Genomic DNA, 14046 nt, shown 5'->3' with positions numbered 1-14046 from the left:
GAGTGAGCCGCGCGCTCGCGCCCGGCCCCCATTTTTATAGGCGGCTCAGCACGCGGGCCCGCTCACCTCACGCTTCGTCTCTCTGTCCTGATTGGCTCCTGGCTTCCGGCTCCAGCCCAGGGAGGTGGGGGGGAAGACTTGCGAGCGCGCGCGCGTGCCTTTTCCCAAGCGGCCAGAGCGCCTGTGCACGAGGGGCGGGGACGGGGGGCGCCGATTGGCCGGTTCCCCGGTCGTCGTGGTAACCGAGCGGGCGCGCGCGCGCAGGGCGCGGGGTGGGATCGGAGTACCGTTGGTCATGACATCGGTGGCGGCGCGGCCGCCCGGCCCGGCCCGTTTGGTCCCCGCTTCCTCTTCCCGCCGAGCTCAGTCCCGCGCCCGCGCCCCTCTGTGCCTGCCGCTGAGGGCTCGGTGTCCACCTCCCCGCTCTCTCCCGGCCCCCGGCGGCCGCCGCTGAAACATGAGGATAATTGAACGGGGAAAGGTTCGGGCCGCAGCGGGGGCTCGACCGGGGTGGGGAGGCTGAGCCGGAGGTGAGCGGTGAGGACAGAGGGAGGGAGCCGGCCGGGGCAGGGCGCGAGTCACCCCGCGGTGGGCTGCGCGGTGGAGCTGCCTGCCTTCGGGTATACGGTGTTTAACTGAGGCGGTGCTGCCTCAGGGCTGGCCGTGCCAAGACTTCCTAACGCGCCGGTGTCATTCACTCCCGTGACTTGGCTATGAAAACATGCGGGAAATCTTTGTGCTGTACAAAGTGTATTGCAGCAATCAACAATATATTTAAACTCTGCTTCTTACGGAAAGTTACTCAGTTACTTAGTTATCATGTGCGAGGGCTGATTCATGCCTATGTGGTAAACTGGTCTCTCTTGGCTCAGGAGAAACTCAAACAGAAAGGTAAGCTACGAGAAGAAAAATATTTTCCACATGCAGTGCTTCAAAGTTGAGTTTCTTTGTTAGTTTTGGCGGTGGAAAGATGTTCTCCCGTTACGGGAAATGTCAGCACCTGCGCCCTAGTCCTTTGCAGTGAGTGAAGAGTGTCGGAGCAGTGATGTCGCAGCCAGCTGGAAAGAGCCGCAGCTTTCATGGCCCTCCTGCTGCCGGGGAGGGGTGAGAACATTGCCTAATATGTTATATTGCCTCGTCATAAATAAGCAGTAAAGGAACAAATCAGCTCTAAGCTTTGGACTACCTTTGCACTTCCTGAGTTTTTCCTCCTTTGGCTGTTCTCCCTTGATAGTCTTACTGTATATAAGAGAAGCTTGTGGGCTCTTTTAATAACAGTTGCCATTATTGTGGTAATCATTGTTAAAGCAGGGGATTGCTGGTTTGTGAGGGACTTCCTTATACACTCCTTCCCTCATGCCTCCCCAAACTATTTCACTGCATGGGCTGCTCCCTCGTTTTGTCTGCACTCTGGTGCTGGAAGCCTCGCAAACAGCCCAGGGATTTTCTGCGAAGCAGCAGGAAAGCTCCAGAAGTGACTTCAGAACTGCTTTGTGCTGGCCAAGCAGGTTCAGTGCAACCAAAACTCTTCAAGTTTTTATAAAACACCTTAATCTGAGCTGAGATGGCAACGCAGGGCTGCGGAGAAGCCCTTTCTTTTGCCAGTCCCTGCTGAAGTGCCTGACAATGTCACTGATGTTGAATAGCTAAATACCAAAAACAGTTCTGCAGATGGAAAGCTCATTCTGCAACAAATGCTGATGATGTCTTTACATGTGGGAAGAGGTGGTGAAAAGAACAGGAAAAATTGCCTTTCAAACTGGCCTTTCTGTTCTCAAGTGCTCGAGCTTCACACTTTGTCATAGCAAGAGCAGCAGGACTTTTTTTTTTTTTTTCCTAATTAGAGTTATTTGACTGATTTTTTCCCCCTGATTGCTGTCAGGGTAGAAAGAGAAGGCAGAAAAGTCAGAGGAAGAAATTATTTGTTTTTCCGTGGGTAGAGAGAATTCTATTTGCTTTTACCAGAAAAGAAAATTCCAACTTGTTGATACTGGCCACTTCACTGACGTTTGTTCATACCAAGTCATAAGCTTTGGTTCAAAACCTCAAATGCTCTCTTTCAAAGCCTCAGAGAATTTAGAAGGAGATAGGAAAATTATCTTCTCTATTTGTTTTATATACTTTTGATTACAACACACCCTTTTGTAGTGTTAGTCTAGCTTGGGTTTCAGTCCTGTAATGACTTCCGTTTCGATAAGTATCCTGGATCCATACGAAGCCCATACACATATTTCCTTTAGAGATTTGTTCTGCTCATTACATCATTTATTGTTTTAACACTTTATTAGTAGTTAGTAACTCATTATGACTGATTGCTAAGTTTACAAAAAGCGCATAATTCACTTGAAAACTGTTCAGAGTGTTTTACAACAAACACTGTCTATCTTCTGGGGATAGAAGCATGTACAGTGCAATAAAGGCAAGAACAAAGCAGTAGAAGAACTCATGATAGACATAAAGGTGAGTAAGCATAAGGGCTTGCAGGTTTAGTCAATACAGAAGCATATCAGTATGTTTCTTGCCAAAATTATTTCTCTTTCATTATTCCCAGAAAGTAAATGTTGGCTAGGGAGCTCATTGCTGGTTAAGATGACTTCCATCTTTAAATTGTGAGTCATAGTTCTTTCAGCCATGTTATCCCACCACTGTGCATTTCAAATGTGGTTGATTTGAATGGGCAGGAAGCCATGTGGCAGCAGCGGTATGAACCTGGTCTTACTGAAAGCCTAGGCAGAACTGCCAAAGTTGAGTTGTCTTAAGGCATGATGCAAAACCCAGTAGAGTACGTGGAAAGGCAAGTACTGGGTTTCACTAAACACGAAAAGAAATTATGTTCTCCTCTTACCCAAGAACTTTTCTGGTTTGGCTCAAAGCATGCAGGAGGAGCAATGTATGAGAAATTTATGCTGCACTTCTTAATCCGGTATATAATAAATGGAGCATTCTAGAGCTACTAAGATGGTGCTTTTCGTAAGTTTTAGATCCACGTTCAAATAAAATGGGTAAAAAAACCCAAACCTATTTCTTCTACGTGTATATGTGAATTTTTTTTCTGCTCCTAAGGAGGAATCGATTAGACTTAGATAACGCATATAGTCAAATTCAACAAAACTAAGGCTTCTGCTAACATCAGAATGTACTGAAACCTAAAAGGCATCAGAAAAAAAAACTCAAAGAAGGGAATTAAGTACTTAAATGTGGGCTCAAATGCTCCAAGACTGAACAGTTAAAATGCTGGACTCAGGCTTGAGAAACCTGATTATATTCTCAGCAGCAACTGACCCCTCTTTCCATTTCTTGTGCACTAGAAGCACCTTGTTAGGTAACAATGCAATATCCTGCCCAATGGATTAGTCAATCAACCAGCCGCCTTTTAAGTGGCAGAAAAAAAAGTAAACGTCTTCATGTTCCTGATGTCAGATTTTACACCATAGCAACCAAGCTGTGTTAGCACACTTTTTTTTTTTTTTGTAGATGGCAGACATGTATCTATGTTCAATTTCTGATTCCATCTAATAGGTTAATCCACTCTAGTGTCTAATAAATGAGACCCATTAGGAGAATAATTCTTCAGCTACCTGCATCCCCTAGATAAACTGGCTTTAAAGCCTATGAAGGAAGTAACAGCAAGATAAGTAGGGTTAGGGCACAGACAAGACACATAGGGACTAGTTATGCTGCAAGCAAGGTACAATCTGGACTGAGATCACCTCTTCTGGGGTGAGCAGAGGCTTGAGAATTTGTATGACCTCTGCTGTCAGTATGTAGGGAGACAAAACTGCTCACCACAGAAAACTTCCCATCAGACAGTAAAAACCAACTTTTTTTCCTCTGTAGTTTACTTTTCCCTCTACCCCATACCATCACCGTGTACTCTATTACTTAAATGGCTGAACAGAATGTAATGGTCAGTGAGTCCGCTACTTCCTTGGAAGTGGTGGAGACACTTCTTCAGCAAGTCTTGATGGAAGTTTCTATTTTTCACTGGTTCTGAATGCAGTCTTAATCACATGTTCAATCAAGAGAGGGCATATGTCTCTTTTCTATGTCAGTATAAAACCATTTGTTATTGTGTGATTTACTAAAGCTTATTAGAATATTTTTTTCCTGGTTTTCTGAATACTTGTATATCTGCAGCAAAGGGAGTTGCAATGGGATGGATGCATTATTTTATTCACCCCAATTGCATTGGTGCAGTAGAAATTATTGCTCACAAAAGAGCTATATCTAGAATTCCAACTCATAAAGCACTTAATTTTCTTTCACAAGTCTTTCTCACTATTATGCGAAGCAGCAGTGGGTTTTAATGGCAAGATCAAATGCCAGCTAAGGCGGATCTGCTACATGGCACAGAGAGAATGACACTTTTGTAGGAGGATGCAGATACTTATTTCAGCTGAAAAGCTTGCATACTTCTTAATAGCCGTTGTCAACAAACATTCTTTGTGGACCAGTAGCAGATTGCTGTTGAGTTTTTTAATCCTATTCCTGAAATTAGGCTGAGGCCAGAGATTTTGATGTGGGAACTGTGCAGTCATTGCAAGTGTGACTGAGAGTCCAGGGCTGTCCTTGAGTCCCTCAGCCTCTCGACTCACCTTCTCAGCGTACTGCTCACAGGGGAGCATTTTGTGATAGCAAAATACTCTCAGCCTAATTCCGCATTCAAGTTGCACTTGGAGCAGGGAGCCTGCTTTCATTTTTCCTTCGTTCTACATCTGGTCAGACCCTTGACAAATTTTAAACAAATATTAAGGTTGCTGTTTCTTATTCCCTGCATCCAAAAAATGCTACTTGGAAAGCCAGGAATTATGAAGGTTCAAAGTTGTGTAAGTCACTTAGGCAAGATGCAGCTGCAAGAGAGAGGCTGCACAGCTGTCCTACCTTCCTCTTCCTAGTGATAGGAAGGGTAGTGAGATCACAACAGACAACATTCTCCTAGATCCATGGCTCCAGCAACAATACTTCATGGAAAAATAGACAATAAGCAGCCTAGGGAGAATAGGGGAGCAGAGTATCTCACCCAAAGCCCCCTTTGCTCATCGCTTATCATGAGAATTTGCAACGTCTTCTGTGCTTTGACTGTAAAGGAAAGAGAATTTCAGGACTAAATTTGAGATGATGATGGGTTGTTTTATTTTCCTTCTGTGTTTGTTTAACTGCTAGCACAAAATACCAGCGAAAAACTAAGGTGCAGCTTTGGCCCCTGGAGTATACCCGCCAGAGCACACAGGGTTAACAAGGACTAAAGATGAGGGATTTACCCTAGGCACTGAGATGGTATTTATATGTCTCCTGTGAATGCAAGGGAAGTGTTACGCCAGAAAGCAGCCCTACCGAAAGGATAATATGCTCATTTATTTGTTATGTTGATCTAAGATAACCACAAAGACCTAGAGCTTGTACAGTGCCAGGTACTCCAAGCAGTATGCTAAGATAACATTACTTGGCTCAAGTCCCAGAGAATTACTTTTCTTGGAGTCAGACTGACCAAGCCTCTATTATATTACAAGTTACTTAATTTTGTACTCTGTACCAATTTCATCTCATTGGAGAAACACAGCTGTGGAACTTTCTCAGGACCTCAGAGAGATTTAAAAATCCAGTAGGAATTAGTTAAATATTCTCTTATTTCTTTTAAAAACTCCAGCTTTGAAACTTCTGGTTGTGTGGGGTACTGTGGTACATTAACAGCTTCAGACGCAGCTGCAACCCACAGAACAATACACCATGAGGTATCACTTCTAATACAGTCCCAGTTTAGTAATCTCTCCCTTGAGTTCAGGCACTTCAACATCTGTTCTACTTTTGGACGAACATCAAACTCTTCTACAAACCTATCCCAGCTCCCCCAATCCCCAGCAGAGTTCAAGAGTGCAGCCACAGTCTTTGTCAAATCAGATTCTTGAAGCAACCTCCCCTCCCAGCCTGGGGACTGCGCAGAAATCCCCTCACAAGGGAGTCCTCCCAAGCTATGCTCAAAGAAGAAAACAGTTGCTATAGTAACCAGTTCTCTACCTGCACTGAATCAGCTCTCTCTTCCTTCTTAATCTTCTCTGGTTTTATTAGTTCTGGGCAAGAAGCAGCTTGTTAGGTCAGGGCCATGCTCGGTTCTGCCGGTTGGAGGAGTGGGTGGAAAGCACCGCGGGGTCCTCATGCATCAGGTGGTCCTTGCTTGCTCGCTTTGCCTGCTGGCATATGTCCTGCATGAGGGTTGCCACCACTGTTGTTTTGTGACACAGCACCCAAGTTGCAGAGGAACAGGCTCTTTGCTTCCCCTTGTTGTCTCCTGGCTTGCAGTGGAGCCCTGCTGCTCTCTTGTCAAGAGCAGATCTGCCACTGGTCTGTAGGTGCACTTGCACATCCACTGCAGCCTCACTGGGACAGATTTCAGCATGCTAGTGGAAAAAGAAACTGAATCCAGTCTCTTTTCGGTGATAGCACATTTTTGTGACTTTTCCTAGGGTTAAAAGTGACCACAATAATCACTGAAAACACTCAGAAAGTTCTAAACTGTGCTAAATGCATCATTTCCAATATGTCTGCTGTGGCCAGGCCTTGGACTAATATTGCATTATGACTTCCACTGTGGAAGTGTATAGCTGAAAGCCAAAGAAACCCGCTCTAAGGAAGAACATGCTAGAGCCATCTCTATCTGTTTCAAGTGTGCAATGCAGGCAAATCACCTGCACAAGCTAGGGCATGTTCCCCTGACAGCAAGTGGACTAGCATGAGGGGAGTACGAAGTGGTGACAAGGAAAGGGGGAAAAAAAGCCACGGAATTAATTACCATGGTTGTAATCATTGTCGGTAATAAAAGGTTGCAGAGAATCATGTAAGATAAAGCTGGTAATGCACTAGAACAAGGCATCAGGCAGTGTCACTGCTTGTGTTAGATGCTCAGAGCCTGTATGCTGTGAAGAACCCAAGCACACTCACTGGATGCTTGCATGGACAGAGCAGGAGCAAAGCCAATTATAAGTCTTCCCTCTTATGTTCATATAGCTTCCATTGACATGATAGTAAATGCTCTATATTTAAACACAATAAAATTAAAAGATCCCAGAGCACACCCACATCACTACGTTGCTTGAACAACAGCCAGTAGTAAAATAAAAACAGGCATACATTTCTAAAACATTTCAAAATCTGTTACTGATGCAAATAATGAGGTAGATCACAGACTAATCTTAAAATAACTTGGACTTCTAAAATATCTTTTTTTTCCCTCCTTTTTTGCTCATTATGCAACAATTTGCTATGCTAAGCATGCATTGCAATGGGCTAATACCAAGGTGAAATAACTGATTTGTGATGGAACTTGCAGTTCCAGTACTGCCGGTTATTCAATTGTGCTGCAGTTTTTTCCTATGTTAGGATGTAAAAGGGTGGATTCCAGATACGGATTCTAGACACTGTAGTTTCAACTCGGGCACTGATTGTACTTAAGTAATTGGCATAGTTTTTATGGCACCCTGGCAGAGTTTATCATTTAAGCCAAGTATGGTTTCTAGCTGGTTATTTCCTCGTGGGCCATTAAGCCTCTGTCATGGGCACAATCAGAGTAAGGAGGTGGCAGACAGGAGTTTCTGAGTCTTTGGGGAGCCAAACCTGCAGCAATGGCAGCAATGGGACTCTGCTGGTAGAGCCTGAGGCAAGAGATGTGTTCCAGGCAATAGCTTCAGCTACCCACCTCACTCAGGCACATTTGTTCCTTCCCAGTGATAACAACTAGCAGCCTGAAGTTAAAGAAAGGTCATTAAGCTAGAAAATGTTTCCAAATACACAGCAATATGATTATTTATGGGGAAACGCCTGCCAAAGAAGTAGTCACTGGACTTAAAGCATACACGTGCTGAAGAGCAGTAAGGGTAAATAGAGGAGGATCAGCAGAGCAAAGAAGTTAAAACATTTCAGGGAGCTGGCTGTGTTCTTCTTTGACACATACACACACACCCCCTTCTAGAAAACAATAGGTCTTGTCTGTTTTACACAGACACTGAGGATTTCTTAGCCTGTCTGAAGGGTTTTAACTCATCATTTCCAATTATAGGAGGAAACACATCACTCTCAATTTCCTGTGCTGATTTATTTTATTTGAAAAAACAAACAAACCTCTTCCAAAAGATCAAATACCATTTGCAAAGTCAGTCCTTTGCCCTAGCATCTTTGACTAACAATATCTGGTTATTGTACAGGTCTTTAGACTTTCAATAATCTGTTTACTGCCATATTGACATAAAATGAGTGGAGTGGGTTTTCTGTGAAACACTCCATGTCATCCAGACAGCCTTCATTCAGAAACAATCACTGATAATGCCCAGGAGGTGAGGGTAACTTTATATACAGCCAAAGTGGTTTTTGTGATATACCTAAACTTCAAAGCTGCGGAGATTTTTACTGCAGCATTTTGTAATTAACTAATTTAATCCTACTTCGTTTCCATTTTGACACAGAAGAATAACACAATTACTCGTGATGACTAGAAAATGGTCACCAAGCAATTAATCCAGTTAGAAACCCCTAAAACCAGAACGAAACCCACTGCCTCTTTAACCGGAGCACATTGTACTGCATTACAGGTATTTAACAGATTTATTAATTAATTACAATATTATATCACTAATTTCTCCTTTCCATTCTGATGATAACTTGTGCCACCTGAATCTACAAATGCGGCTTGTTATGTATTAACCAGTCATCTGGGAATCTGATTGAGTAACACAGCAGTTGTTGCAATACCAAGACTCCCATATAAATCATGCCTAAGTCCTAAGTAAATATTCGTTCAAATATTGATTCACATGAGAGATACGACTGCAGTTTAAGAGGTTACAGGTGCTGGCTGCTTTAGAGAGGACCACTCCCTTCATGTTCATTTGAGATTCACATCAAAGTGCTCACTTCACTTTGAATTCAAGGGAACAGAGCATTTCCCTTCATTTTTGATATTGACATGCTTTATATCAGAACTATTTTTGAGGCTTTAAAATCAGAGGTATCACATGGTGTACTTAAGTTATTCAGTTATTTACACTCCAGATGGATGAATATCTGGGAAGAGGGAAGTGAGACACAAGAATTTATTTCTATATGGGACACTGAGAGCAGGGTGACACACAGGTTTTTTTCCTGACATATAGATGCTATAACAACTGCAACCCAAAAAATCCAGAAGAAGGAATTTGAGGTGAAGGAAACAAACATCCAATGACAAACTGAAAAGCTATCTTCCACACTTTGGAAAATAGGAGTCTCTCTCATCAATTGGCGGAAGCTCAAGGGAAAAGGAGTGCCCCATCCTGTTTGTGTTTACACTAACAAGAAGTATTGTGAGCCACATGTACACTAGCAATCTGCTCTTCTATTGCAATATAGATACCTCCTTCTCTTAGCCTTGAATACAAATTGTTCTTCTGACTAGGACAAACACAGATCCTTCTGGATACATTTCACAGTTCCAGATCTAAACGAGTTTCCCCAAAGCCTCCTGAGCAGTTCTGTCTTAGCAAGTCCTAAGCCAGCCACTAGAGAAAAGCACGCATATGCTCCATTCCAACCAGTCTGAATAAGTGGACTGCAAATAACACAAGCCAGCTGGTCTAAATCTCCAAGTCTTGTGGATCTTCACTTCTAAGAGTGGCTCTGTAATTGCTATATTCACTAAACAAACTGTTAAGGAAAAACTTTTAATCACAGAAATGGAATTCCTGTTTTGAGCTATTTAAGAGAAGTATATTTACATCAGAAGAGCTCAACCTTTTAAATGTGGGAAGCCTGGCATACCTTTATCTCTTAGATTAGCTCATTGCTTTTCTTTTTTAAAGGCACAGAAAATAATTCTATGCATTGTCTTAGCTCCCAGAGTAACACTGTTTTCTTACTAATATTTGTAAGAGAAGTAGTTGGAATAAAAGCTTAGAGCATCACACCACATGAGACATGACATAAATCATAAAAGTTTGGAAGTAAATAACCAATACCTAACTAGTCACTGAATTCTGAGTAATTAGAGTCATAGAATATCCTGAGCTGGAAGGGACCCACGAGGATCATTGAGTCCAACTTCTAACTGCACACAAGGTGACCTAAAATTAAACCATATCTAAGAGCATTGTCCAGATGCTTCTTGAACACTGACAGGCTTGCTGCCATCACCACTTCCCCAGGGAGCTTGTTCCAGTGCTTCACTACCCCTTCAGTGAAGAACTTTTACTGACATCCAATTAGCCCCGCAAAATATTCTTCAAGTGACGCCTTTACTACAATACACTATATTGTACTACAATGCCATAGCACATGCAGAAAACCCCTGTTCTTTGAGCTGCTCTCTGCAGCCATTATTGTATTTAGAGGATTTTCTCACAGCTTTAGAATACACAGTAACATATAAGAGTTAAGATGTGTGCTTTCTGGGCATGCTTGAGATGGAAAAGTAAAAAAAATATATCTCTATCTCAGCAATTGGTTCTGCTACAAGAAATAATTCTAGCTCATTACCATGTAAACCAAAAGTAATTGTGATTACAGGCCTCCACATTAACAGAAAAAAAAAATCCCACTTAATTCTGACTCCATCTGACAATATCTGTAAGACTACTGTCTTAGGTGACAGTCTTAGGGAACATTCAAACAAGAATAAGCTCTTTCAAGCACAAGTAGTTAATCTGTTTTCTTACTCCTGTATTGTAGATTTCACCAGATGTTGTTTTGCAAGGGTCTTTGAAACCAGCATTTCTGCCAAGCAAGGAGCTAGCAGACAAGAAATCTTTTCCTTGGGGAATGGATGAAAAGGCCTACTTAAACCAGAGAGGTTTCCTTCTTTCACTTGTGCCTGCCAAGGCTGTGACTGCCAAGGCTATTGCTAAAAAGGTTTTAATTCAAGGATAACTTGCTTAGCACACTGACAGGCAGAGTGCACAGGATCTTGATAAGATGCTCCCCATACAGATGTTTTGAAGCGTGCAGCTATCCTCTTGTCTTGTGACTTACCATTTCCCTCCTGGAGGTCTGCTGTCGAGGACCTGACAGACAAACACACAATCACATAGAATGCCAACAGGAGAACAGAGCTGGGCCATCTTTTCCCTGTCATTACACTGTTTGGCTCAGGACTTTGTGTATTCATCCTTAGAGGACACCAATGTTCCTGTACCTGCCTGGCAGTTGGTATTCCCTGGCACAGCCCCAGTGGTCCTGTTATCACAAGGAGGTGGGAGGCGGAAGCTCAGCAGTGATGGCCCCAGTCTGGGTCAAGTCATTCTGGCACTTGTGCATGACCAGTCTGTCAGTGCAGCCCAAGGGACACTGCCAATGCTGCCTCTTACTGCCCTTCAAAATCCTTTCTTGTGGCTACATGGCTAACTGCCAGAGAAAGATGCCACTCAGTTAAAGTTCAAACCAAGTTTGTAGCCAAAAAAGCAACTCCTGCTCCCTTCCAGCCCTGAATTAGAATGACTTCAAAACAAATAGAGTGACCTCAAAAAACAAAAATAGAAGTGCTATTCAATCACCACCTGCCTTCCTAGAAAATCCTATTTCCATCATTTGCACCTACTGGCAACCTCTACAGGGTCTCCCTATCAATTTCCTAAGGCTACACAGCCCAGCAAGCTAGCCCAGAATGGATGACTTGCTGTCTGCAATGTTTTGTCCTCCATACTGAGGTCTACAGGGGTCTGTGCCACTTTCTTTTCCCTATTCAAAAAACATCCATCTTTGTGTAAACTTGGTAGAGTCACAACCTTAACAGGACTTTCTTGTTCTTAATAGATTGTTCATTATGGTCTTCCTGTGCTCAACATCCTCCTATCCCAGTGTAGAACAACTCAGGTCCCAGGATCTCCTCCAAGATTTTATTGGAGGAGCCCAGGTTCTTGTGTACAGTCAACAGCACCAAGGGCAAGGTTCACTTATCCCTGAAAATCCTTCAAAGAAGTGCAAATTTATTTCCTTTGACTATTAAAGGAACCCAGACCAGGCAGCTTGGGTGTACACATCTACTTTGCAGATGTCTAGAATGAAGATGAACACCATCCAAAGTGACTCAGCATACTGTCTGAACAGGATTTACCTCCTGATTATTTTCCCCACAGTTCACACAAACGAAAGGAAAGCTAAGCCATGCACCATCAGCATGCCAGGAGCATGCTCGTTTTTCCAGTAGGAGGGCCAGACTTCCTTTTGCTTTGTAACCTTCGTAGCAGGGTCTCTTCCTTTGAAAGCACGCCACAAAGAAAAAAGATTAGAACCACCTAAGTTCAGTATACTGCTCAACACGTTGGTTGAGAGAGTCTCTGTTATTTCATTAAAGATCATCTGCACTCCAGAAAGATGCAAAGTGCCCTCACACGAATCAGTCCATGCATTTTCCCAGTTCTGGCCCTTACGGGACACACATCCTTTCTCTTCCTTGATTTCAAACTCGGCAACTTGTTTGTGACAGGGTCCCCTTGAAAAAACAGAAGACTATCATGCACACACAGAGGAAGAAGAGGTGGCCACTGCTAGAGGCAGATACAGGCAGCTATAAAAACAACCCTGTCAAAAGCACGACAGAAGACAAGGGAGGTGTTGCTGATTTACACTGAGAGGGTGGGAGCACGTCAGGGGGCTGGGAAGAGGGCAGGAGGCCTGTTCTTAGACAGTGGCCAGGATTAGGTAGACCAGGTTGTTTGGGGTGGGATGAAGGTCTCTGTGTCCCCTTGTCTCCTCAGAAGAGATGTAGAGAAGTATCAGAGCATCGGCACAGAGATTCAGCACATGTGCTGCAAAGGCAGGACGGATGATATTTTCTGGTTTAGCCTAGCTGTTGCTTTTGGCTGATAACCAGTAAAAATAAAGCTTTACTGGTTTTATTACCACATCTGAGAGATCAGTGTGAAGTACAACCCTGCCACCAGGCAGAGAGCGACACAGTGGAGAATCTAATAGCTCCCTCCTATCCTTTTCTTTCAGACTGTGCTAAAATGGTAACACTTGCCTTACCTGCAAACTAACAATAGCTGTACAGCAGCATAGGAAAGGTAAACAAGCCCTAAGTAGAGGGGATGTAGCCATTACCCCTAGGCACTGACTAAAGTTAGAGACCACATACTCTTCTAGGGAAAAAAACTGCAAAAGGAACCGATTTTGAAGTGTTTCTGACCTAAAACTACAGTCCTGTGGTCCACCATGCTCCACCTACAAATATCTCCCCCAGATTCTGATCACAGGCTAGCAAAATGACAGATTTGGAGTTTTTGCCTTTAAATCAGAATGCAGCCCCCATCAATAGCAGATAATGCTCTAACAGTGGATTTCATCTATGTGACAACAAAAATAAGAAAGAAAACCCTGACATCAAGCCAGTTATCAATAGACAGGTGAACTAACGTGCCCCCAGGAACTATACTGCTATAGAAGGGTTTGTTGCATATGGCAGAGAAGGGAGGAGGCAAACTGGAAAATTTCTGCTCTTTTTTCTGTGTTCGCAGTCAGGCAGTTTGCAGATGATTGGTAAATTCTCTTAAAGCGCTTTTAAGGAAAGGCAGAAACATAGTTTGGAGCATGTAGTTTCCTTGCTAGAGCTGCATTAATTCTGAATAGCTCTGCTGCACTGCATCATGCTAAGCAGAATGGGATCCCTCTGCTACTAGAAAGCTTTTGTCTACTTGTTACTGAAATCCCAAATGATATATTTTGCATGGAGTGCACAGTACTTGTATGATTCTTTTCCTATGCTACATCAATTTAATTAAAATACTACAGTCTCCTGGGCTGGGCTTTGTTTGTTCCAAGATGTATTTTTTTAAATGTTCTTAGCTTTCCTTTCAGTAAGGTGAGTTCTTCCACACCCACCCTTTGGCCTTGAGAAGGCCAGTCCCTTAACCAACCACTCTACGCTCTGTTTGTTTTAGTAATTCTTATCCAAGGTCTTTATCTTAGAATCCTGTTTGTGCAGCTTTGGACAAGATTCAGTACTCTGTGGGGACGGTGGGTGAGGTGGGAATGATTTCTTAGTGCCTCTAGTATTTAATATGTTATCTTACCTGTGACTATTAAGTAGAT

General features: G+C 43.1%; 1 long non-coding RNA gene across 2 annotated transcripts; it reads left to right on the top strand.

The window, feature by feature from the left end:
* Positions 1–27: 27 nt before the first annotated feature.
* Positions 28–13755, top strand: LOC135313456 (uncharacterized). 2 transcript variants are annotated; one of them, XR_010373095.1, is made up of 4 exons: positions 28–891; positions 971–1104; positions 8454–8579; positions 10690–13755. It is a non-coding gene; the product is annotated as an uncharacterized LOC135313456 (long non-coding RNA). The 2 variants fall into 2 exon arrangements; XR_010373094.1 differs by having other exon boundaries at positions 28–1104.
* Positions 13756–14046: the final 291 nt, after the last annotated feature.

Source organism: Phalacrocorax carbo, chromosome 5 (genome assembly GCF_963921805.1).
Source record: "Phalacrocorax carbo chromosome 5, bPhaCar2.1, whole genome shotgun sequence".
In the NCBI taxonomy this organism is placed as follows: Eukaryota; Metazoa; Chordata; class Aves; order Suliformes; family Phalacrocoracidae; genus Phalacrocorax; species Phalacrocorax carbo.
This window is presented reverse-complemented; position numbering and strand designations above follow the sequence as displayed.